Source organism: Piliocolobus tephrosceles, chromosome 14 (genome assembly GCF_002776525.5).
Source record: "Piliocolobus tephrosceles isolate RC106 chromosome 14, ASM277652v3, whole genome shotgun sequence".
Taxonomy (NCBI): domain Eukaryota; kingdom Metazoa; phylum Chordata; class Mammalia; order Primates; family Cercopithecidae; genus Piliocolobus; species Piliocolobus tephrosceles.
The window spans coordinates 11,702,432-11,725,773 of record NC_045447.1 but is presented as its reverse complement, the minus strand read 5'-3'; the positions used below and the strand labels follow the sequence as shown (position 1 = coordinate 11,725,773).

General features: G+C 41.5%; 1 protein-coding gene across 6 annotated transcripts in view; it reads left to right on the top strand.

Moving 5' to 3' along the window:
- Positions 1-2,456: 2,456 nt before the first annotated feature.
- The window catches only part of ZBTB43 (zinc finger and BTB domain containing 43), a 33,199-nt gene continuing 12,313 nt past the window's right edge, over positions 2,457-23,342 (top strand). The window contains exons 1-3 of one of the 6 annotated variants that reach the window (XR_002732592.1): positions 2,457-2,704; positions 6,359-6,480; positions 9,032-9,042. The gene's annotated coding sequence lies outside the window, so the exon portion shown is untranslated. Of the gene's footprint in view, positions 2,737-6,358; positions 6,481-9,031; positions 9,043-20,056; positions 20,111-23,342 lie in introns of those variants that run through there. The other 5 variants (XM_023217130.1, XM_023217132.1, XM_023217135.1 and 2 more) reach the window with 5 other exon arrangements.

Genomic DNA, 23,342 nt, shown 5'->3' with positions numbered 1-23,342 from the left:
AAAATATCGAATATCTAAAGCTGGTGTGGATCCACCTCTACTGCTTGTCTTCTCTGCTTATTTCCTCAGGGGGTTTGTGGTTTCCGGTTGTGAGTTCATATTTATTTAGAACCCTATCTGTGGGAATTCTTTGAAGCCTGGGTTGCCAGCAGGTTCTTTCAGAGATTTGTGTTTTGGCCAAATACTGTAGGCACCACCTACCCAGGTTCATTTCAAAGTAAAATGTTCAGATTGTGGGCTTTTGAACTATGCAAATTGTGTGGCCATGTGATAGCCAAACTTTTTAGCCATGAATCCTCCAGGGGAATGATTTCCCCTTCTGCTCAGAACCAAGGCACAGAGAGACATCTTTAACTGCTGCCTACCTCTGTATGGCAGATTTTTTCCCCTATAGTTTATCCTTCACCTGAGGACATATTTCTTCTTGAGTCCCAACCTGATGTTGCAATTTGACTTTAATCCTGTCTGGACCCAGGTGAATGCTCCTATAGTTGGTAGCAGTATCAGTGTTTACCTATCTCCAGAGATAATTTTGAAAATATTTGTCAGTACAGGGCATGCACCAATGGATCGGAACAGATGCAGACTTTACCTCTGCAGAATTTCTGAACATCAGTTGTTTGACTTCCCAGGCCTGTGTTCTTGTTTTCCTCCTAGCTTCAGATAATTTTCCTGATTTTTTTTTTGCAAGTGTATCCATGCGTTTAAGAGGGTATTCTAAATATTTCTTCTAGCAATTTTATATATTTTGTTGCAGTAATATTTGGAAATATATAGTCCTCAATATTACCAGAAATAAAGTCCAAGTAAGAAGTTTATTTGTCTCATGCAACAAAACATTTAAGGGTGTCCAAAGCTGGAACTGTGGCCTAATGTCATATGGAAACTAGGTTCTCTCAATCTTCCTGCTTTGCCAGCCTTAGCATTTACTTACCACTTCATAGGCACATGATGGCAGTTGAACTTCCCAACTTCAGGTCTGCTTAGAGGCAGGAATAAAAGTGGCAAAACACTTAAAGAGTATACTCAACTAGGCTGGGCGCAGTTGCTCACACTTGTAATCCCAGCACTTTGGGAGGCCAAGGTAGGTGGATCATGAGGTCAGGAGTTTGAGACCAGCCTGGCCAAGATGGTGAAACCCCGTCTCTACTAAAAATACAAAAATTAGCCTGGCGTGCTGGCGGGCACCTGTAGTCTCAGCTACTTGGGAGGCTGAGGCAGGAGAATTGTTTGAACCTGGGAGACGGAGGTTGCCGTGAGCCGAGATTGCGCCACTGCACTCCAGCCTGGGCAACAGAGCAAGACTTTGTCTCAAAAACAAAAAAAAAAAGGCTGGGGGGCTGGAGCATACATGTTTGAAGTAGAATCTTTGACAAGCTGTTCTGCGTCCATTCCCATTTCTGTGCTTCCATATTTGTTTTCTAGAAATTTTTTCTTTTCTTTTCTTTTTTTTTTTTTTTAGAATTCTCTCTAGGAAAGCTACACTCCTGTGTCCTAGGGCCCAACAACAAGCAAGACAAGCATAATAGCTGGGAAACCAATCAGCTTAAACTAAGACAGACAATTATCAAAAGGGCATGTCTAGCCCGTGAGAACATCCACCCTAAATCCAGAAGGCATTATGACCACATCTCTTCAGCTGCCAGGATTTCAGGTATAAATTAGTTCTTCTACAAAGAGGGCACTTGGTCTGTAAACTGGTCCAAAGGTAAGAGTCCCACTGCTAAAGACCTATCTCTCTTCTACACTAACATGGTGGGGCAGGGGGGAAGAAAGGGGCGGGAAGAGGTATGGAGGGTTTTGGGAAGGAGTGGGAGAACTGGAGGCTAGAGAGATCGTTTCTGTCCCACCATCTGTGTGACCCCAGTGCCCAGCACAACGCAGCCCACGGAAAGGCACTGGTCCTTTCATTGAACATTTACTGAACATCTACTACATGCCAAAAAGCTGGATGGGTGCTGTGGAGGCAGAAATGGATTTGGAGATAATCTCCACCTGGCAAACTGAGGTCAAGGTTTTCGTTTGTTTGTTTGGAGAAGAGACGGAGGTCAAGGTGTTTTTGTTTTGTTGTTGTTATTAAGAGTCTTGCTCTGTGCCCAGGCAGGAGTGCAGTGGCATGATCTCACCTCACTGCAACCTCTGCCTCCCGGGTTCAGACAATTCTCCTGTCTCAGCTTCCCAAATAGCTGGGATTACAGGCGCCAGCAACCACACTCAGCTAATTTTTGTATGTTTTGTAGAGACAGGATTTCACCATGTTGGCCAGGATGGTTTCGAACTCCAGCCTCAAGCGATCTTCCCGCCTCGGCCTCCAAAAGTGCTGGGATTACAGGCGTGGGCTACCGCGCCTGGCCTATGTCAAGGTTTTAAGAAGATTTAGAACTCGGTATCTGCTCCCCTATTTTCAACAGCTTAGTCAGTGCCTAAAATTGATTGACCCGCTCCAGACTGTACTGCGCAGGCGCCCGTTACCTATGAGCTCTCTCCGGACGCCTAGCTCAGAAGTGAATCCCGCATGCGCACTCCTCTTTCTCTCTGACGCACCCCCGGAAGCACTGTCAGTTTCGGGGGGCGGGACCTGGAAGCGTTTCCGGGGGCTGAGGCACAGGCTGAATCTGTTGCGGCAGCGAAGGCTGGAACAGGCCTGCGCCGGCGGCGGAGAGGATTCCTTGGACGGGGGATGTGAGCGCTGAGCCCTTGGCAGGTACTGAGTGGCCAGGACCACGGGCGGCAAGGGTAAGGGAGGAGAAGTTGGTGGGGGAGTTAAGGGCTCCTCTGCAGGCCCCTACGCACGCGCCGCTTGCTCCGCCAGGCCCATTCCGTGGACCGGCATGCTAAAGCCCCGCGCGGAAGGTTGGGGTCCCGGCGACCCAGCTCCGAATCCCGCAGTCTCCTGCCCACGCGGCGCGCAGACCGCGATACCAAGGCCCTTGGGGCAGCTTCTCGCCCAAGGTCACCCTCGCGGCAGCGAGGCCACAGCGCTTAGAGATCCTGCCCCTGTCCGTCCGCTGGCCTTTCGGGGCGTAGGGTGGGCGCGGCTTGACGGCCTCGGGTTCGAGCCACCAATGCGTGAAGCCTGAAGAGCCGAGCTGGCAGAAAGACTGCGTCCGGACTTCTCTGATCTTCTTTTTCCTTCTGTTTCACCCCGGTTGCTGTCTCTGTCACCTGTTGTAACCTGCCCTTTTTGTCTTTCAGCTAGGTCCCTGTCAACCTGATATTTCTCTCCACTTTGTCTTTCTCGGGGTATCCGGATCCTGTTTTATATCTGTGTCCACCTTGCTTCTGTGTCTGTTCACCCTGTCTCTGCCACTCAGCCCTTGCTCTAATTCAGGGCCTGTCAGTCTGGCTTTTTGGCCATCTGTCTGTTTCTCTCTTTCTTCCAATTTTTTTTTTTCCCTCTTGTTTCTGTTTCCTAGCTGAGTTTGTCTGGGTAGGGCAGGGCTGCCCAGACCTCTGAGCCATGGAAGGTGACTCATGACCCCGTGAAGCTCCCTGCACTGGTGACACTCTCAGTGACTCGACCGCAGTTTGGCCTGAGCTCTGACAGGTGCCGCCCAACATAAGTGTCAGAGTGCGAGAGAGCCTGTCAGGGAGACAGGAGGCCCATTTTAGGGCCAGAGCAGCTTGATGAGTCCTAGCCTTTTCTCGCCTGTGGTTTTTCAGGCCTGCACAGCTTCCCAAATCCCTTCACTCCATCCACTTACCACGGGATGGTCTCCAGGATCTCTGGAGTCTGCTCTTTGAGTTACAGCTGATTAACAGGCCTGTCTACAGGCTAAGGAAGGATCAGACTGAGATCTTTGGGGCTACTGGATCAGTAGCAGAGTTTCTGGGAGAGCTGCATGCTTAGTTCAGAGATTGTGTCAGCATTTTCAGTTAAATTGTAAGAAACCTAGGGATTTATTATTTGCTTTACAAAAGTACCACGGGAGAAATAAAGCACACACAAAAGAACAAATATTGTTTGAGAGCACTTAAATGAAGTACCTAGAACAAACCAATTAAGAGACAGAAAGTAGAATAGCTTACCAGGGGCTGGGGAGAGGAGTTAGTGCTTAATGGATACAGAACAGAGTTTTGGGGGATGATGAATAAAGTCTGAAAATGGGTTGTGATGATTGCACAATGTTGTGAATGTACTTCACTGAATTGGACTCTTAAGAATGCTTAAAATTGTTAAGTCTTAAAGTTTTATGTATATTTTATACAATACAAAAAAACAAAAACAGTATTCATTGGAGACTCCTGAAACCAATAAGCTCCTTTTACGTGTAATTTTTCAAAATTCATTCTGTAGCTGTTAAGAACATCTAGTTGAACCTGTGTTTATTGATGCCTACTCTCTTTACAGCAGTGGGTACAGCTGAGGTTCTTAGAAAAGTTTAGTTAAATGGATATGGTTAACATCTTCCTCAAGCTTTCTACTTACTTTCTGCCCTGGCTCTCTTCCCTCCGCTTTTCTTGGAATCAGTGCAAGAATCTGCTCATAAGTAGGATACTTGATAATTATACTCTTCACAGGAAGAAAACTCATAAGGTTGAAAAATAGCCCTTTTATTATAATGCAAAATTATGTGTTATTTCTTGAGTTTTCTTATGGGGGATGCCTTTGTGGGTTTTTTGTTTTTTAAAATCTCTTATTTAAGCTGTTTGCCTTTAAGGTAGCTTATCAAACTTTCTAATAAGATATCGCAACTGAATTACTAGTTTATTTCATTGAATCCTAGATGCTGTTGATTATTTCATGTACCACTAAGGAAGAGAGAAACCCTGCTAATTAAACTATGGCTTAATGCGCTCTTATCGTTTTAGACTTTTTATTATTGAAAACACTTTTAGACTTAGACACTAAAAAATGGTATCAATGCCTATGCTAATGCATGTATATACAAAGGAAAAATAAGAATAACTTGGTTAAAGTATTCATTAAAGTTAACATTCCAAGTTCTACTCTTTATACTTTTCAGTTCAGAGTGTGTCCATATTTTTTCTAGCGTGTCATCCTTTGTGTCAAGAACATTGATGAGGACCTCAGCAGTTCTCTGTCATTGTCTCAGGCTGTGACAACTATTAAAACTGCCACCTGGTGATCACATTCTGATTTCATGAATTTTAAAATGTGAAAAAATGCATGTCTGAAAATTAATTGAATAGTATCATTTTCATGAACTTTTCCTTTTCCTTTTTTTTTTTTTTTTTTTTTTTTTTTGTGATGGAGTCTCGCCCTGTCGCCCAGGCTAGAGTGCAGTGGTGCAATCTCTGCTCACTGCAACCTCCACCTCCCGGGTTCAAGCGATTCTCCTGCCTCAGCCTCCCAAGTAGCTGGGATTACAGGCGCCTGCCACCATACACAGCTAATTTTTGTATTTTTAGTAGAGACAGGGTTTCACCATGTTGGCCAGACTGGTCTCAAACTCCTGACTTCAAATGATCCACCTGCCTTGGCCTCCCAAAGTGCCGGGATTACAGGTGTAAGCCACTGCGCTGGGCCTGAGCTTTTCCTTTTCACTCTGTTTATATTTGCAGTTAGAATAGGGGCTTTTGTCTTATTTGTAACATATTGAGGAAATAAGATTTTTAAAAATTTGTCGATATGTTGTTAATTTCATGAAATGAGTGCTGTTTCTGCCTTCTGCTTTCTTGATTTCAGCTTCTTATCCTGAATTCTAATGCACATGAGGGCACAGTTAAAAACATTTCCTTGGCTTTATTGAAATTTGATGGAAGGATGATTGATGAATGGAGGGTTAGTTTCTAGAACATTACCTTCTCTTTTGAATCTCAGAGAATTTGCTGTAATGGAATGTTTGTCCTGGAAATTTTTAAGTAAAACATTCAGCCGTGGCTTAAAATTGAAGGGAGTCATGAATCAAACTTCACAAAGCAGGTGGCTTGTTTTTTTAAAAAACATCTTAAAATAGATTTTACTAAGTTATTTGGCCAAAGTGTTCTAATTAGGAAAAAAATAGAAGAATACTGATTGACAATGGTCAGGAGACCAATAGCGCTCTTCCAAAGGATATGTTAATTCTGCAAAATTACATAGTCATTGACCATGTTGGTTTTCTAGTTTTAACAAATACGCTACAGTAATGGATGAGAGGTATACGGGAATTATGAACTGTCTTTTCAATGGTTTTGAAAATTTAAAATTATTACAAAATAAGTTTATTTTTTTAAAAAAATACAAAGGCAGGAGCTACAGAGTTGCAGAATGAATTTAATATAACCAAAAATGCCAGTCTTGATTACTTTTCTTTCTGCCACTAATGTACATCTCTAGTGTTTATTAGCAAATATACATGTACATAGCATCATAGCATCTCTTTTACATTTTCACTGTTACTCTTCCTTCCAGAAGTCAATGTGATTTTATTTGAAGCAAAACTGAAATGGGTTCTTCTTCCTCATTCTATTCATATTGCTTTTTGATGGCCATGGCATAAGGAACTTTATCCCAGGAATACAGCTTTGCATTAGGTAAGCTATAAACTTGCTCATAATACCATTGTTAAACATTACTTACTGTAGTCATTTCTCTTTTAGCAAAAATAATAATGTATTTTGTTAAGATATTTAATTCCTCTAGAGCAGAAGATTCTTTCTTCTCTTCTGAAGAGATATTACGCATTCTAAGGCCTACCAATGACATAATTTGCACTAATAGAACATTTAATGTCAGATAAATTTTTCTGCCAAGTGATTTTTTTTTTTTTTTTTTTAACTTAGAAAAATGTTAGATTTGGAGTTAGGCTGCTGTTTGAATCCTGACATGCCATTTCTGAGGTGTGTAACCACGGGCAGGTCTTTTAATTTGAGCTTCAGTTTACTCATCTTTCAAAAGGATGCAATGATACGGGAGTGTTGCACAATGTAGGTTTACATAGTGTGCTCTGTGAACTCTAAAGCATTTCACTAATGTAAAGAGTAGGCATAGGGAATTGGTATTTTTGTACATTTGTGCCAGGCTTTAAATTTACTGAAGCAACATTTACTATGTTTAAATTTGCTTTCTATAGTAAGCATGCAAATTACCATATGCTCTGATTAAAGAAATCTCTGAAGGACTTCACAATAAGTAGCTAGTGGGTCTGCTTCCCTATTGTATTGCTGTCATCTGTGTTTTTAGGATGTTTAATTGGTGTTTAAATCACGTATAAAATTTGACTTAGAGTTCCTCAGCTGCATAATAAATAGTGGCTGCTATTAAACTCATCAAAGTTGGAGGGAATCTGAAGGTCATCTAGTTCAAGATTTCTTCAATATGTTGCCCTTCATCTGCTTTTAAAAAGCCAAATAGCTTTTAAGAAGCAGAGTGGAACAGGCTGGGATTGGTGTGTTTGTTTTAGAACTGTTGCTATTGGATTAAAAAAATAAAATACATGCGCAAAGTGACATAAAACTGCTGGTATCTTTTTTTTTTTTTTTTTTTTTTGAGATAGAGTCTGGCTTTGTCGCCCAGGCTGGAGTGCAGTGGCGGGATCTCAGTTCATTGCAACCTCCACCTCCCAGGTTTAAGCAATTCTCTGCCTCAGCCTCCAGAGTAGCTGGGATTACAGGCATCTGCCAGCATGCCCGGCTAATTTTGTATTTTTAGTAAAGACAGGGTTTCGCCTTGTTGGTCAGGCCGGTCTCAAACTCCTGACCACAGGTGATCCACCACCTCATGCTCCCACAGTGCTGGGATTACAGGCATGAGCCACCATGCCCAGCCATCTTTTTTTTCTTTTTTTGAGATGGAGTCTCGCTATGTTGCCCAGGCTGGAGTGCGTGGTGCAATCTCAGCTCACTGCAACCTCTGCCTCCTGGGTTCAAGCGATTCTCCTGCCTCAGCCTCCCAAGTAGCTGGGACTACAGGCGCTGGCCACCACGCCCAGCTAATTTTTTTGTATTTTTAGTAGAGACCGGGTTTCACCATGTTGGACAGGGTGGTCTCCATCTCTTGACCTGGTGATCTGCCTGCCTCGGCCTCCCAAAGTGCTGGGATTACAGGCGTGAGCCACCATGCCTGGCCTGGGCCATCTTAAGTCTAAGGATGGTCAGTGTGCTAAAGTTTATGAATGCATTGTATGTAATCAGATTATTTAGATTATTTGTGAAAATGATATTCATGTTTACTTTCCATACTCTCAAACTATAATGATATTCACAGCCAGGCACAGTGGTTCACACCTGTAATCCCAGCACTTTGGGAGGCTGAGGTGGGCGGATCACATGAGGGTCACGAGTTTGAGACCAGCCTGGCCAACATGGTGAAACCCCATCTCTACTGAAAATACAAAAATTAGCGGGGCGTGGTGTCACACACCTGTGGTTCCAGCTACTCAGGAGGCTGAGGCAGGAGAATTGCTTGAATCTGGGAGGCAGAGGTTGCAGTGAGCCGAAGTGGAGCTACTGCCCTTTAGCCTGGGCGACAGAGTGAGACTCCATCTCAAAAAAAAAGAAAAGAAAAACTTATATTCACCTTTTCTTTCCACCTCTTAAACTATAGTGGGCCTGAACAAGTGCTTTGGATTTAAATCTCAACTTTACTCCTTACCAGTTACATGACCTTAAGTTGCTTAGCTTTTTTGTCTATCTCCAATTCTGTACAATGGAAGTAAAAAATACCTATTGAGTGGGTTGCTGTGAAGATTAAGTGAGACAGAACATCTAAAGTGCTTTGCATAGACTTTGTACAATGTCTGTATGAAGCAGTTTATTTGTATATGTGTATCATAAATAGTAGTTGCTGTTATTTCCTATTAATGATGACATTTTCCTAGTCACTCAGTCATGAAACTTCAAAGTCAGCATTGGTACATCAGTTTGTCTTGCATTACTCTTTATTTTATTTCTTTCTTTCTTTTTTTTTTTTTTTTTTTATTGAGACGGAGTCTTGCTCTGTCGCCAGGCTGGAGTGCAGTGGTGCAATCTTGGCTCGCTGCAAGCTCCACCTCCCGGGTTCATGCCATTCTCCTGCCTCAGCCTCTCGAGTAGCTGGGACTACAGGTGCCCGCCACCACGCCCGGCTAATTTTTTGTATTTTTAGTAGAGACGGGGTTTCTCCGTGTCAGTCAGGATGATCTCGATCTCCTGACCTCGTGATCCACCCGCCTTGGCCTCCCAAAGTGCTGGGATAACAGGCGTGAACCACCGCGCCCAGCCTTATTTCTATTTTTTTGAGATGGAGTCTCATTCTGTTGCCCAGGCTGGTGCAGTGGGGCAGTCTCGGCTCACTGCAGCCTCCACCTCCTGGGTTCAAGTGATTCTTCTGCCTCACCTCCTGAGTAGCTGGGACTGCAGGTGCCTACCACCACACCCAGCTAATTTTTGTGTTTTTAGTAGAGACGGGGTTTCACCATGTTAGTCAGGCTGGTCTCGATCTCCTGACCTTGTGATCCACCCGCCTCGGCCTCCCAAAGTGCTGGGATTACAAGCGTGAGCCACTGCACCTGGCCACATTACTCTTTTTTAAACAACGTTATAGAGACATAATTCATAAGCAGTAAAGAGGGTTTTTTTTTTTTTAGTATTTTCACAGATTTGTATACCCATCACCACAATCTAATTTTAGAACTTTTGTCTCCTCAAAGAAACCCAATTAGCAGTTGCTCCCCATTTCTTCTACCCCCAGCCACGAATCTACTTTCTGTCTCTATGGCTTTGTCTATTCTGGACATTTCATGTAAATGGAGTCATACACGATATGACCTTTTGTGTCCGACCTCTTTCATTTAGCGTAACGTTTTCAAGTGCCAGCCGTGCTGTCACATCTATAAGTATTTCATTCTTTTTTATTGCCAGATATTCTATTCTAAGGATATATCCCGTTTATCCATTCATAAGTTGATGGAACTTATGATGGTTTTCACTTTTTGATTTTTAAGAGTAATGCAGTTATGAACATTCATGTACAAGTTTTTGTGTAGACATATGTTTTCATTTTTCTTGGGTGCGTACCTAGGAGAACTGTTGGACTACGTGGTAACTGTGTTTAACTTCCTGAGGTACTGTCACACTGTTCCACAGTAGCTGTACCATTTTACATGCCCACCAACAATGTATGGGGGCTCTAATCCCTACACATCTTCGCCGACACTTGTTACTGTCTGTCTGTCTTTTCACAGCCATCTTAGTGAATGAGAAGGGGTGTTTTGTAGTTTTGATCTGCATTTTTCTAATTACTAATGATGATGAGCGGTTTTCATATGCTTATTGGTTATTTGTATATCTTCTGTGGAGAAATGTCTCTTCAAATCCTTTATCTGTTTTTCAGTTGGGTTATGTATCTTTTTATTATTGAGTCATAAGAGTTCTTTAGGTATTCTGGATGCAAGTCACTCATTAGTTACATGATCTGCAAATGGTTTCTCCCATTCTGTGGGTTGTCTGTTCACTTTCTTGATGGTATCATTTGCACCTTGTACTACTGCTGTATCTTCCTGTTGACCAGTTCTGTCAGTCTCATCAATGCCACCCCTTTTCCATACGCAGTTACTTTTTTTTTTTTGAGACGTAGTTTCACTCTTGTTGTCCAGGCTAGAGTGCAGTGGCATGATCTTGGCTCACTGCAACCTCCGCCTCCCAGGTTCAAGCAGTTCTGCTGTCTCAGCCTCCCGAGTAGCTGGGATTACAGGTGTGTGCCACCATGCCTGGCTAACTTTGTATTTTTAGTAGAGACAGGGTTTCAGCATGTTGGCCAAGCTGATCTGGGACTCCTGAAATTTTGAGTGATCTACCCACCTCAGCCTCCCAAAGTGCTGGGATTACAGGCGTGAGCCACCGTGCCCGGCCCCACTGTTACTTTTATTATTACCTAGACTGTACTTGTTGAAATCTTATAATTAACTTCTGCTTCAGACTTTCTCCTGCTTTAGTCCTTCAGCAGATCAACCTTCCTTAACCATGGCTCACAACATGTCACTTAAGTTTTCAATGCTGCCCCAATGCAGACGTCTCATGTGGCTTTTTCCAGATTTATGTCCCATCACTCATTGTCACTCGTAGAAGGAAGCACAGGTAATGATGTGTGTGTCACCAGAGTTAGTCTTGAGTGGAAGAGAGCCAAGGGAGAAATGAAATGCCTTTCTGATGGTAATTTCACCATAGTCTAGGATCTTGCCCTTAGTGTGATGGGACCAATAACTCAGTTTCTTCAACATACCATGCTTATGATGTACCAAACCCGCAAGAGATTGAAGTATACAAACCAGAATGCCATGTGATTTATAATCTTTCTTTCTATGTTAATAAATGAGATTGGCTTGTAGGGTTTTTTGTTGTTGGCCAATTTTGATACCAGAGTTTTGTATAAAATTTATGAATTTTCTCCTACCCTAGTCCCTTGTCCTCTTCTCCTCCTCTACTTTTAACATTTCTAGTTTTATCATATTATGTAATCCATTGTATAGTCACATGTAATCAAATGTGCCCTGTGCATTTCTGCTTTGGGGAATTTATTGATGTTCTCTGTAGCCACGTATATTATCATTTTTATAAACGTCCTGCAGACATTAGAAAAGAAGGAGTATTATTATTTGTAGAGTATATAGGTATTGCATTAAATTAGCTTTATTGATAGCTGTCTAAACCTATAGATTCTTATCCTTTGCCTACTTGATTTATTAAGAATTAAAGAGGGATACTTTTATTTCCTGCTACAATTACATTTCTGTTACCATTGCCTTATTTTCTAACATTGTACTCTGACACATAAACGTTCACAGAGTAAACTTTATTATGAATTATAGGATTCATCAGTTAACAATAAACTTTCATCCTATCTGATGATTTTTGCATTGAAATTTACTTTGATATTAGTATTGTGTTGCTTGACTTTTGTTTTCATGTGATCAGGTGACTTTTTTTTTTTTACTTTTGACCTTTTTGGTCATCAGTTCTTTCAACTTTTCTATGTCTGAAAAAGTATTTTGGGCCGGGCGCAGTGGCTCACGCCTTTAATCCCAGCACTTTGTGATACCGAGGTGGGCGGATCACTAGGTCAGGAGATCGAGACCATCCTGGCTAACACGGTGAAACCCTGTCTCTACTAAAAATACAAAAAATTAGCCGGGCGTGGTGGTGGTCGCCTGTAGTCCTAGCTACTTGGGAGGCTGAGGCAGGAGAATGGCATGAACCCGGGAGGCAGAGCTTGCAGTGAGCCGAGATCACGCCACTGCACTCCAGCCTGAGCGGTAGGGCGAAACTCTGTCTAAAAAAATAATAATAATAATAAAGAAAAAAATATATATTTTGCCTTCATTTTGAAAGATATTTTCATGGGTGTAGAATTCTAAGTTGACAGGCCTTTCCACCCCTCCCCACCTTAATTTCAGTACTTTAAAAATGTTGGTCTCCTGTCTCCTGGCTTGCATTGCTTCTGAGGTTCTCTGTACTAAAGGGGTCTTTTTTCCTCTGGCTGCTTTTAAGATTTTCTCCACTGATTTTAAGTGATTTGGTTATGATGTGCCTTGCTGTAGTTTTTTTCATGTTTCTTGTGCTTGGAGTTTGTTGAGCTGCTTAGGTCTGTGCATTTGTAGTTTTCATCAAATTTGAAAAAGTTTTGGCTGTTGTTTTCACATACGTGTAAGATGTGTGTGTGTGTATTGTTTTTATATATATAGTTTTCAATATATAAAACAGCATATACATATATATTTATATATATATATATTGTTTTCATGTGTCTCATAGCTTATCACATAAAACTTTTTGCCTTCCCCACCACAACCATGTCTACATTAGGCATCTGGAAGTTGTCTCACAGCTCGCTGATGCTCTATTCCCTTTTTATTTGCCTTTTTTTTCCTCTGTGTTTTATTTTGGGTAGGTTTTCGTTGCCATGTTTTCAAGTTCACTAATGTTCTGCAGTGTTAATTCTGTTGTTATTCTCATCCCAATGTATGTTTGTGTGTTTTTTAAATCTCTAGATGTTTTATTTGGGTCTCTCTTTTATTTTGCAGTAGTTTCCCTGTCTCTACCTAACATGCTTAATCTTTTCTCTACCTTCTTGAAAATATAGAATGTAGAATTGTCTACCAGTTGTATAAATCTCTTGTCATTTCTGGATCTGTTTCTGTTGATTGATTCCCACCCCCACCTCAGTATCTTGGATTATATTTTCCTAGTTCTTGGCATGCCTGGTGATTTTTAAATTTGATGTCAGATACGAGTTTTACCTTGTTCAGTGCTGGATATTTTTGTATTATGTAAATGTTCTCAAGTTTCATTCTGGAACATAATTAAGTTGGAAACAGTTTGATCCTTCTGAGGCTTGTTTTTAAGCTTTGTTTGGCAGGACCAGAACTGCATTTTGTCTGGAATTAATTTGTCCCCACTACTGAGATAAGGCTCTTCTGAATACTCAAGGTTTTCCACTCAAGGCAGTTTTCTTCAATTAAGTTTATTTTTTATTATTTCACGTTCTCTGTTTGGTTCTTTCTCTCAAGGACATTAACAGGCTGTACATTGATCTGTCTTCTCTGTTCTCCTGCTTTATCATCTTCTCTCCTGCTGTTTCCATTTTTTTATCCTTTTCCTGTAGTTTAGTAGAAGGTCCCCAAAGTGCCTTCCACATTATCGATTCCGTTTTTTTACTGTTGTAATTCTGCTTCTTATTGCCTGTGTAAATTTCTGCTCTATATTAGTTTCATGACACCCTATTGTTAATTAAGTCTGCCCTTTTTTTCATATCGTTCTACCGTTTTGTCTCATCTTCCTTATACTTTATTCAGAGACTGTGTTTTCATGAAGTTTGTGAAAAACATTTAAAAAATTGTTTAAAATGCACTCTTTGTCTATTTCTTGCCATTTTCTCCTTTTTGCTATTCTGGAATATATCCACAGACCCCGTGTTGGTTTTATTTTGTTTAATTCTTGAGAGGGAAACCTGAATTTCTGTTCAGGTCTGAAATTTGCTTTTGGGTCCCTTGCTGTATACCTGAATATTGTTAGAATCAGCTCTTGGTTCTTAAGCTAGATGTAGGGCTGAACCATGTTGACATCTGGGATTAGCTGAGTGGGACTGGAGGGGTAGGCCTTAGGCTTAGGCACTCTCAGGGGAGCTTGAGCTCTGTGTACTTTCTTTGCAGTTGGTGAAATTGGTATGCCAGGACCCTCTGTTGTCTTTGGCCCAGCTGGCAAATGATGGCTATGCCTTTATCTCTTTTCCTGGGGCTACTGAGCCCCACCCCCTTATGTTAATATTTTTTCCTTCTGCCGAGGCAATGTGTGCAACCTTTGGTATTCTAATACCACCCACCTCTTGAGTTTTGCCAGTCTGCAGGACCTGTCTGTCCCTGGCTTTTAGCTCTGGGCCCCACATGAAAGAGTGTTACCGATCCTGTCAGAATTGTCTGGAATAAGAAGTGGAGTTTCAGGCCAGTGTTTCCCTTCAACTTGGCCCCCTTTCCACTATATCTTTTTTTTTTTTTTTTGAGACAGAGTCTTTCTCTGGAGTGCAGTGGTGGCAGTCACAGCTCACTGCAGCCTCGACCTCCCCTGCTCAAGAGATTTCCCCTCTTCAGCCTCCTGAGTAACTAGTGTGTCAGGTGCATGCCACTGTGCCTGGCTGATTTTTGTATATTTGTAGAGATGGGGTCTTGCTGTGTTGCCCAGGCTGGTCTTGAATTCCTGGACTCAAGTGATCTGCCCACCTCAGCCTCCCAAAGTGCTCGGATTACAGGCATGAGCCACCATGCCCAGCTGGGCTGTGATATTTCTTGATTGTCTTTGAAGTCTCCCATAGTACATTGAATATAATGTTCCATGAGGTTTTTTAGTGAGCTAATTAATTACTTCTATGACATCATCTAAGTAACTGAAACAACAGCTATATTTTCAGTATAGGTCACAATTGCGTATGAGTTTGTAATAGAAAAACCTGTAGAAGCTGCATGTTGCAGCTCAGAGAATATGGATAAATGCCATATTCACCCAAAGTTAAGGGCAAGGATTTTTGATAGGGCTTGGTTTGAATCTGTGTATTGCTTTAGGTAGTATTGTTATCTTAGCAATATTATGTCTTCCGATCCGTAAACAACATGGGATGTCTATTTATTTGTGTCTTTAATTTCTTTTAGCAGTGTTTTGTAGTTTTCTTCTTTTTCTTTTCTGTTTTTTCCCCCCCTTTTTGGACAGAATCTCCCTCTGTCACCCAGGCTGGACTACAGTGGTATGATCACAGCTCACTTTAGCCTAAAACTCTTGGGCTCAAATGATCCTCTTGCCTCAGTCTCCCAAATAGCTGGGACTACAGCTGTGTACCACCATGCCTGGCTAATTAAAAAATATATATATATTTATTTTTAGAAACAAGGTCTTGCTGTGTTGTCCAGTCTGGACTCAAACTTCTGACCTCAAGTGATCCTCCCAAGTAACTGGGATTATAGATGAGAACCACCACACATGGCAGTTGTGTAGAGACAGGGTTTTACCATACTGCTCAGCCTGGTCTCAAACTCCTGAACCCAAGCAATCCGCCCATCTCGGCCTCCCACAGTGCTAGGGTTACAGGCGTGAGCCACCATGCCCAGCTTCTTGAGTGTTTTTGTCACAAAAGGGTGCTGAATTTTGTCAGATGCTTTTTCGACATCAGTTAAGATGATATGTGTTTTATGTGGTTTTTCTTTTCCTTTATTCTGTTAATTTGTGTTACATTGATTGATTTCATATGTTGAACTATCCTTGCATTCCAGGAAGAAATCCCACTTGCTGGTAGTATATAATTCTTTTAATATGCTGCTTAATTTGGTTTGGTAGTATTTTGTTGATATTTACTCCAGTGTTCATAGGGATATTGGTCTATAGTTTTTGTATAGTGTTTTTGTCTGGCTTTCATATCAGAGGGTACTCCTGACCTAATAGAATGAATTAGGAAGTGGTCCCTCCTCTTCAGTGTTTTAGAAAAGTTTGAGAAGGATTGGTGTCAGTTCTTCTTTAAATGTTGTTGGAATTTACCAGTGAAGCCATCAGGTTAGGATCTCTTTATTGAGAGAGTCAATGCCCTTGATAGTTATAGGTCTTTAAGGTATTGTTTAATTTCCACATATTTATTAGTTTTTCAGTTGTCTTCCTTACTGATTGCTACTTTCATTTCATTGTGGTTAGAAAAATACTTTATATTTTTTAAAAGACTCACTCTTTTTAAGTGTATTGAGACTTGTTTTATGGTCTAACACATGATCTATCCTGGAGAATGTCCTGTGTGCACTTGGTGGTTGACATGTCCTATACAGGAATACCTTGTTTTGTGCTTCACAGATACTGCATTTTTTTTTTTTACAAATTGATAGTCTGTGGCAACCCTGCATTAAGGAAGTCTATCAGCATCATTTTTCCTGTTGCACATGTTTACTTTGTGTTTCTGTGTCATATTTTGGCAGTTCTTGCAATATTTCAAACCTTTTCGTTATTATTTTATCTGTTACAGTAATCTTTGATCAGTGATTTTTTGATGTTACTATTGTAATTGTTTTGAGGCACCGTGAACTACACCCATAAGGGACAACAAACTTAGTCAATAAATATGTGTTCTGACTACTCCACTGAACCACCATTCCCCCATCTTTCCCCTTCTCTTCAGGCCTCCCTGTTACCTGAGACACAACCATCTTGAACATAGACACAACCATCTTGAAATTAGGCCAATTAATAAACCTACAATGACCTGGTGTTTAAGTGAAAGGAAGAGTCATATGCTTCTTACTTGAAATCAGAAGCTAGAAATGACTAAGCTTAGTGAGGAAGGCATGTCAAAAGCAAACAGAGGCCAAAAGTTGGACTTCTTTTTCTAAACAGCCAAACTGTAAATGCAAAGGAAAAGTTCTTGAAGGAAATTGAAAGTGCTACTCTAATGAACTTATGAGTGATAAGAAAGTGGCAGCCTTAATGCTGATATGGAGAAAGTTTTAGTGGTCTGGATGGAAGATCATATCAACCACAGCTTTCCTTTAAGCCACAGCCTTCAGAACAAGACCCTAATTCTCTTCATTTCTCTGAAGGCTGTGAGAGAGGTGAGGGAACTGCAGAAGAAAAGTTTGAAGCTAGCAGAGGTTGGTTTATGAGATTTAAGGAAAGAAGTGTCTCCATAAAGTAAAAGTGCAAGGTGAAGCAGCAAGTGCTGATGTAGAGACTATAGCAAGCTATCTAGAAAATCTAGCTAAGATAATTGGTAAAGATGGCTGCACTAAGCAACAGATTTTCAATGTAGATGAAAAAGCCTTCTATTGGAAGAAGATGTCATCTATAACTTCCATAGCAAGAGAGGAGAAGACAATGCCTGGCTTCAAAAGACAGGCTATAATTCTCTTGTTAGGGGTTAATGCAGCTGGTAACTTTAAGTTGAGGCCACTGCTCAGGTACCATTCCCAAAATCCTAGGGCCCTTAAGAATTATGCTAAGTATGCTCTGCCTGTGCTGTCTAGATGGCATGGTGAAAGCTTGGAGACAGCCTGTTTACAGAATGCTTTACTGAATATTTTAAGCCCACTGTTGAGACCTACTGCCAGAAAAAGATTCTTTGTAAAACATTACTGCTCATTGAGAAGCACTTGGTCACCCAAGAGCTCTGATGAAGATGTACAAGGACATTAGTATTGTTTTCATGCCTAGCTAATACAACATCCATTCTTTAGCCCCTGGACCAAGGAGTAATTTCAATTTTCAAATCTTATTATTTAAGAAATACATTTTGAGCCAGGTGCAGCAGCTCACACCTGTAATCCTAGCACTTTGGGAGGCCAAGGCAGGCAGATTGCTTAAGCCGTGGGGTCCAAGACCAACCTGAGCAGCCTGCAAAACCCTGTCAATACAGAAAATGCAAAAAATTAGCAAAGCATGGTGTCATGCACTTGTATTCCCACCTACCCAGGAGGCAGAGGTGGGAGGATCACCTGAACCAGAGAGTCAGAGCCATAGTCACACCACTAGCTACTATAGCTGCTATTGATAGTGATTCCTCGGACGCTCTGATGGATCTCTGGGCAAAGTAAATTGAAAATGTTTTGGAGGCAGTGCAGTAGCTCACACCTGTAACTCCCAGCACTTTGGGAGGCCAAGGCAGGTGAATCACTTGAGGTCAGGAATTTGAGACCAGCCTAGCCAACATGGTGAAACCCTGTCTCTACTAAAAAAATACAAAAATGAGTGTAATAGCGTGGTGTCACATGCCTGTAATCCCAGCTACTCGGGAGGCTGAGTCAGAAGAATTACTTGAAGGCAGGAGGCAGAGGGATTGCGCCACTGCACTCCAGCCTGGGCAACAGAGCAAGTCGCTGTCAAAAGAAAGAGAAAGAGAGGAAGAAAGAAAGAAAGAGAAACAAAAAAAAAAAAGAAAATGTTTTGGAAAGGAGTCACTATTCTAGATGCCATTAAGAACATTTGTGATTGGTGGGAGGAAATCAAAATATCAACATTAATGGAAGTTGATTCCAGCCCTCGTGGATGACTTTGAGGGGCTCAAGACTTGAGTGGAGGAATTAATTGGAGGTGTAGTACAAATAACAAGAGAAATAGAATTAGAAGTGGAGCCTAAAGATGGGACTGAATTATTGCAAAGGCATGATAAAACTTGAGTGGATGAGAAGTTGCTCTTTAGGGATGAGCAAAGAAAGTGATTTGTTGAAATACACTCTACTCCTGATAAAGATGGTGTGAACATTATTGACAACGAAGGATTTAGAGTAAGCTTTTCCAACCTGTGACCCAGGACGGCTTTGAATGTGACCCAACGCAAATTCGTAACCTTTCTTAAAACATGAGTTTTTTTGGTTTTGTTTTTGTTTTTTTTTTGAGATGGAGTTTCTCTCTTGTCGCCCAGGCTGGAGTGCAATGGCACGATCTTGGCTCACTGCAACCTCCGTCTCCCGGGTTCAAGCAATCCTCCTATCTCAGCCTCCCAAGCGATTACGTTGCCCACCACCACACCCAAGTAATTTTTGTATTTTTAGTAGAGACGGGGTTTCACCATGTTGACCAGGCTGGTCTTGAAGTCCTGACCTCAGGTGCTCCACCCACCTTGGCCTCCCAAAATGCTGGGATTACAGGTGTGAGCCACCATGCCTGGCCACGAAGTTTTTTTTTTTTTTTTTTTTTTTTAAGTTTATCTGCTATGGTTAGTGTTAGTGTGTTTTATGTGTGGTCCAATTCTTCCGCTGTGCCTCAGAGAAGCCAAAAAATTGGACACCCCAATTTGGAATATAAACTTTATTGATAAAGCATCAGCAGGATTTAAAAAGATTGACTCAAATTTTGTGAAAGAAGTTCTGTGGGCAAAATGTTATCAAACAGCATTGCATGCTACAGAGAAATCTTTTGTGAAATAGTCAATTGATGTGACAAACTTCACTGTTGTCTTATTTTAAGAAATTGGCAGGCCAGGCACAGTGGCTTATGCTTATAGTTCCAGCACTTTGGCAGGCTCAGGCTTGAGCCCAGTAGCTCAAGACCATCCTGGGCAACATGGTGAGACCCTGTCTACAAAAAATACAAAAATTAGCTGAACATAGTGACACACGCCTGTAGTCCAGCTCCTTGGGAGGCCGAGGCAGGAGAATTGCTTGAGCCTAGGAGGTCAGGGCTCCAGTGAGCCATGATCACACCACTGCATTTCATCCTGGGCAACAGAGCGAGACCCTATCTTGGGAAACAAAAAAGAAATAAATTGCTACAACCACCCTAGCCTTCAGCAGTCACCACCCTGATCAGTCAGCAGCCACCACTCAAGGTAAGACTGTCCACCAGCAAAAGAATTGCAACTGGCTGAAGGCTCAGATGATTGTTAGCATTTTTTTAGCAATAAATTTCTTTTTTTTTTTTTTTTTTTGAGATGGAGTCTGGCTGTGTCGCCCAGGCTGGAGTGCAGTGGTGCGATCTTGGCTCACTGCAGCCTCTGCCTCCCAGGTTCACGCCATTCTCCTGCCTCAGCCTCCCAAGTAGCTGGGACTGCAGGCACCTGCCACCACACCCGGCTAATTTTTTTTGTATCTTTTAGTAGAGACGGGGTTTCACCGTGTTAGCCAGGATGGTCTCCATCTCCTGACCTTGTGATCCACCCGCCTCGGCCTCCCAAAGTGCTGGGATTACAGGTGTGAGCCACCATGCCCAGCCAATGAAGTATTTTTAAATTAAGGTGAGTACATTGTTTTTTTTTTTTTTAGATATAATGCCGTTGCACACTAATAGACTACAGTAAGGTGTAAGCATAACTTTTATATGCACTGGGATACCAAAATCTGTGTGTCTCACTTTATTACGCTGTTTGCTTTATTGCGGTGTTCTTGAACTGAACCAACAATATCTCTGAGGTATGCGTGTATATGTCTTTATAGTAGACTTAACTGGTTTATAATGTTGTTCAAGTCTTCTATTTCCTTATAGATCTTCTGTCTGCTTTTTTCTGTGCCTTCTTGAAAGTGGGGTATTGGAGTCTCCACCTATTGTTATAGAACTGTCTATTTCTTCCTTCAGTTTTATCCACTTTTACTTCGTGTATTTTAGAGTTATATTGTTAGGTGTGTATATGTTTATAATTGTTATATTTTCTTGATAGAATTGAACCTTTTTACTCAACATATAATTGTTTGTCTCTTGTAACCTTTTTTGACTTAAAATCGATCATTTCTAATAATATAGCCATCTCAGACCATTTTTTGTTGCACTTACATGGAATATTTTCTTTCATCCTTTCACTTTCAACCACTTTGTGTCATTATATCTAAAGTGAGTCTCGTGCTCACCTCGGCAGCTAAAGTGAGTCTCTTGTAGACTGCATGTAGATGAGTCGTTTTTTAATCCAGTTACTGACAAGGAAAGATTCACTTTACAATTTAGATATTTGTTTTCTGTATGTCTTACATGTTTTTTATTCCTCAATTCTTCCATTATTGCCCTCATCGTATTTTTTATTATTTAGGGGTTTTGGGTTTGTCTGGCAGTAAACCATTTTGATTCTCTTTTTTTTTGTGTGTGTTTTTCGTTATTTTCTTAGTAGTTACTTTGGGGTTTGCAATTAACGTTTTAAACTTTTAACAACTTACCTTGAATAATGCCAACTTAGGTTTAGTACAGTCACAGCAAAATGTATCTCCTGTCCCTTCACCTTCATGTTGTTGTTGTCACTGATTACATTTTTATACATTGTATAATACGTGTATTAACATAGATTTATAAAGATTGTTTTATGCATTCATTAGCCTTTTAAATAATGTAGAAACAAAAGAATTATAAACCGAAAGTACAACAATAATGGCTTTTTTTTTTTCTGAGACAGATTCTCACTCTATTGCCCAGGCTGGAGTGCAGTGGTGCGATCTCCACTCACTGCAACCTCCACCTCCTGGGTTGGAGTAATTCTACTGCCTCAGCCTCCCGAGTAACTGGTATTACAGGTGCGTGCCACCACACCTGGCTAATTTTTGCTTTTTTTAGTAGAAATGGGGTTTCACCATGTTGACCAGGTTGATCACAACTTCTGACTCAAATGATCCACCTGCCTTGGCCTTCGAAAGTGCTGGGACTATAGGCATGAGCCACTGAGCCCAACCAGTGGTGACTTGTATATTTACCTAAGTAGTTAACCTTTACCAGCAATCTTAGCTTTTTTATGTGGCTTTGAATTTCTGTTTAGCCGTTCTTTTATCTCAGCCTGAAGGACCCCTTTAGCATTTCTTATAGAGCAAGTCTACAGGTAGCGAACATCCTTAGCTTTTGTTTCTCTGGGAATGTCTTAGTTTCTCCTTCATTCTTGAAAAGATACTTTTGCCAGATCTTAATTGACAGATTTTTTTTTAAGCGCTTTAAATAGATTGTCCTACTGCCTATGGCCTCCATATGGTTTCTGCTTATGGTTTCTGATGAAAAATTAGCTGTTAATTTTAGTGAGGATCTCTTTTACTTGACTAGGAGCTTCTCTCTTGCAGCTTTCAAGATTCTCTTTGGCTTTGGCTCTTTCTACAATTTGACTATAATGTGTTTTATCCTGCCTAGAGTTCGTTGAGCTTCTTGGATGTGTAGATTAAAATCTTTTATCAGTTTTTAGAAGTGTTTGACCATTATGTATTTCTTCCAATTGTTTTTCAGCCTTTTCCGTGCCTCTACTTCTGAAACTCCCATGATATGTATGATGGTGTCCCACAGGCACCTCAGGTTCTGTTCATTTTTCTTTTGTTGTTGTTGTTTTTGAGACAGAGTCTCACTGTGTCATGTAGGCTGGAGTATAGTGACGTGAACATGGCTCACTGCAGTCTCAACCTCCTGTCCTCAAGCGATCCTCCCACCTCAGCCTCTTGTGTAGCTGGGACTACAGATGCATGCCACCATGCCTGGCTGTTGTATTTTTGGTCAAGACAGGTTCTTACTATGTTGCCCAGACTGGTCTCGAACTCCTGGACTCAAGCGATCCTCCCACCTCAGCCTCCCAGAGTGCTGGGATTAAGGCATGAGCGACTGTGCCCAGCTCATTTTGCTTCATTCTTCTTTCTAGTCTTCAACTGGATTTTATTTACCTTATCTTTGAGTTTGTTATTTTTTTTTTTCCTTCTGCCTGCTCAAGCATGCCATTGAACTCCCTCTTATGAACATGTAATTTCAGCTTGTATTAGTTTTGCCAGGACTACTGTAGCAACATACTGCAGGCAGGCTGGGTGGCTTAAGCAATGGAAATGTATTTTCTCACAGTTCTGAAAGTGGGCAGTCTGCGATCAAGATGTTAGCAGGTTTGGGTTCTTCTGTGGCCTTCTTCCTCAGCTTGCAGATGACCTCCTTCTCATTGGGCCCATACAGAGTCTTCTTTGTGCGTGTGCATCCCTAGTGTCTCTGTGTGTCCAAATCTCACCTTATAGGGACACCCATCATACTGTGTTAGGGTACATCTAAATGGCCTCGTTTAGGTTAATCACCTCCCAAAGGCTCTACTTGTAAATATAGCCAGACTCTGAGGTGCAGGGCATGGCTTCAGTGTGTGAACTGAGGGGCAGCGGGGAAATGCAGTTCAGCCCATATAGTACATTGTTGTACCTTTCAGCTCCAGCTTTTTCCATTTGGTTCCTTTTTATAATTTCTTTTCTTCTTCTTTTTTTTTTTTTTGAGACGGAGCATCACTCTGTCGCTCAGGCTGAAGTGCAGTGGCATGATCTTGGCTCACTGTAACCTCCACCTGCCAGGTTCAAGCGATACTCATGCCTCAGCCTCCTGAGTAGCTGGGACTACAAGCTCATGCCACAATGCCCGGCCAATGTTTTTTTTCTTTTGAGACGAAGTTTTGCTCTTGTCACCCAGGCTGGAGTGCAATGGAACGATCTTGGCTCATTGCAGCCTACACCTCCTGGGTTCAAGCAGTTCTCTTGCCTCAGCCTCCCGAGTAG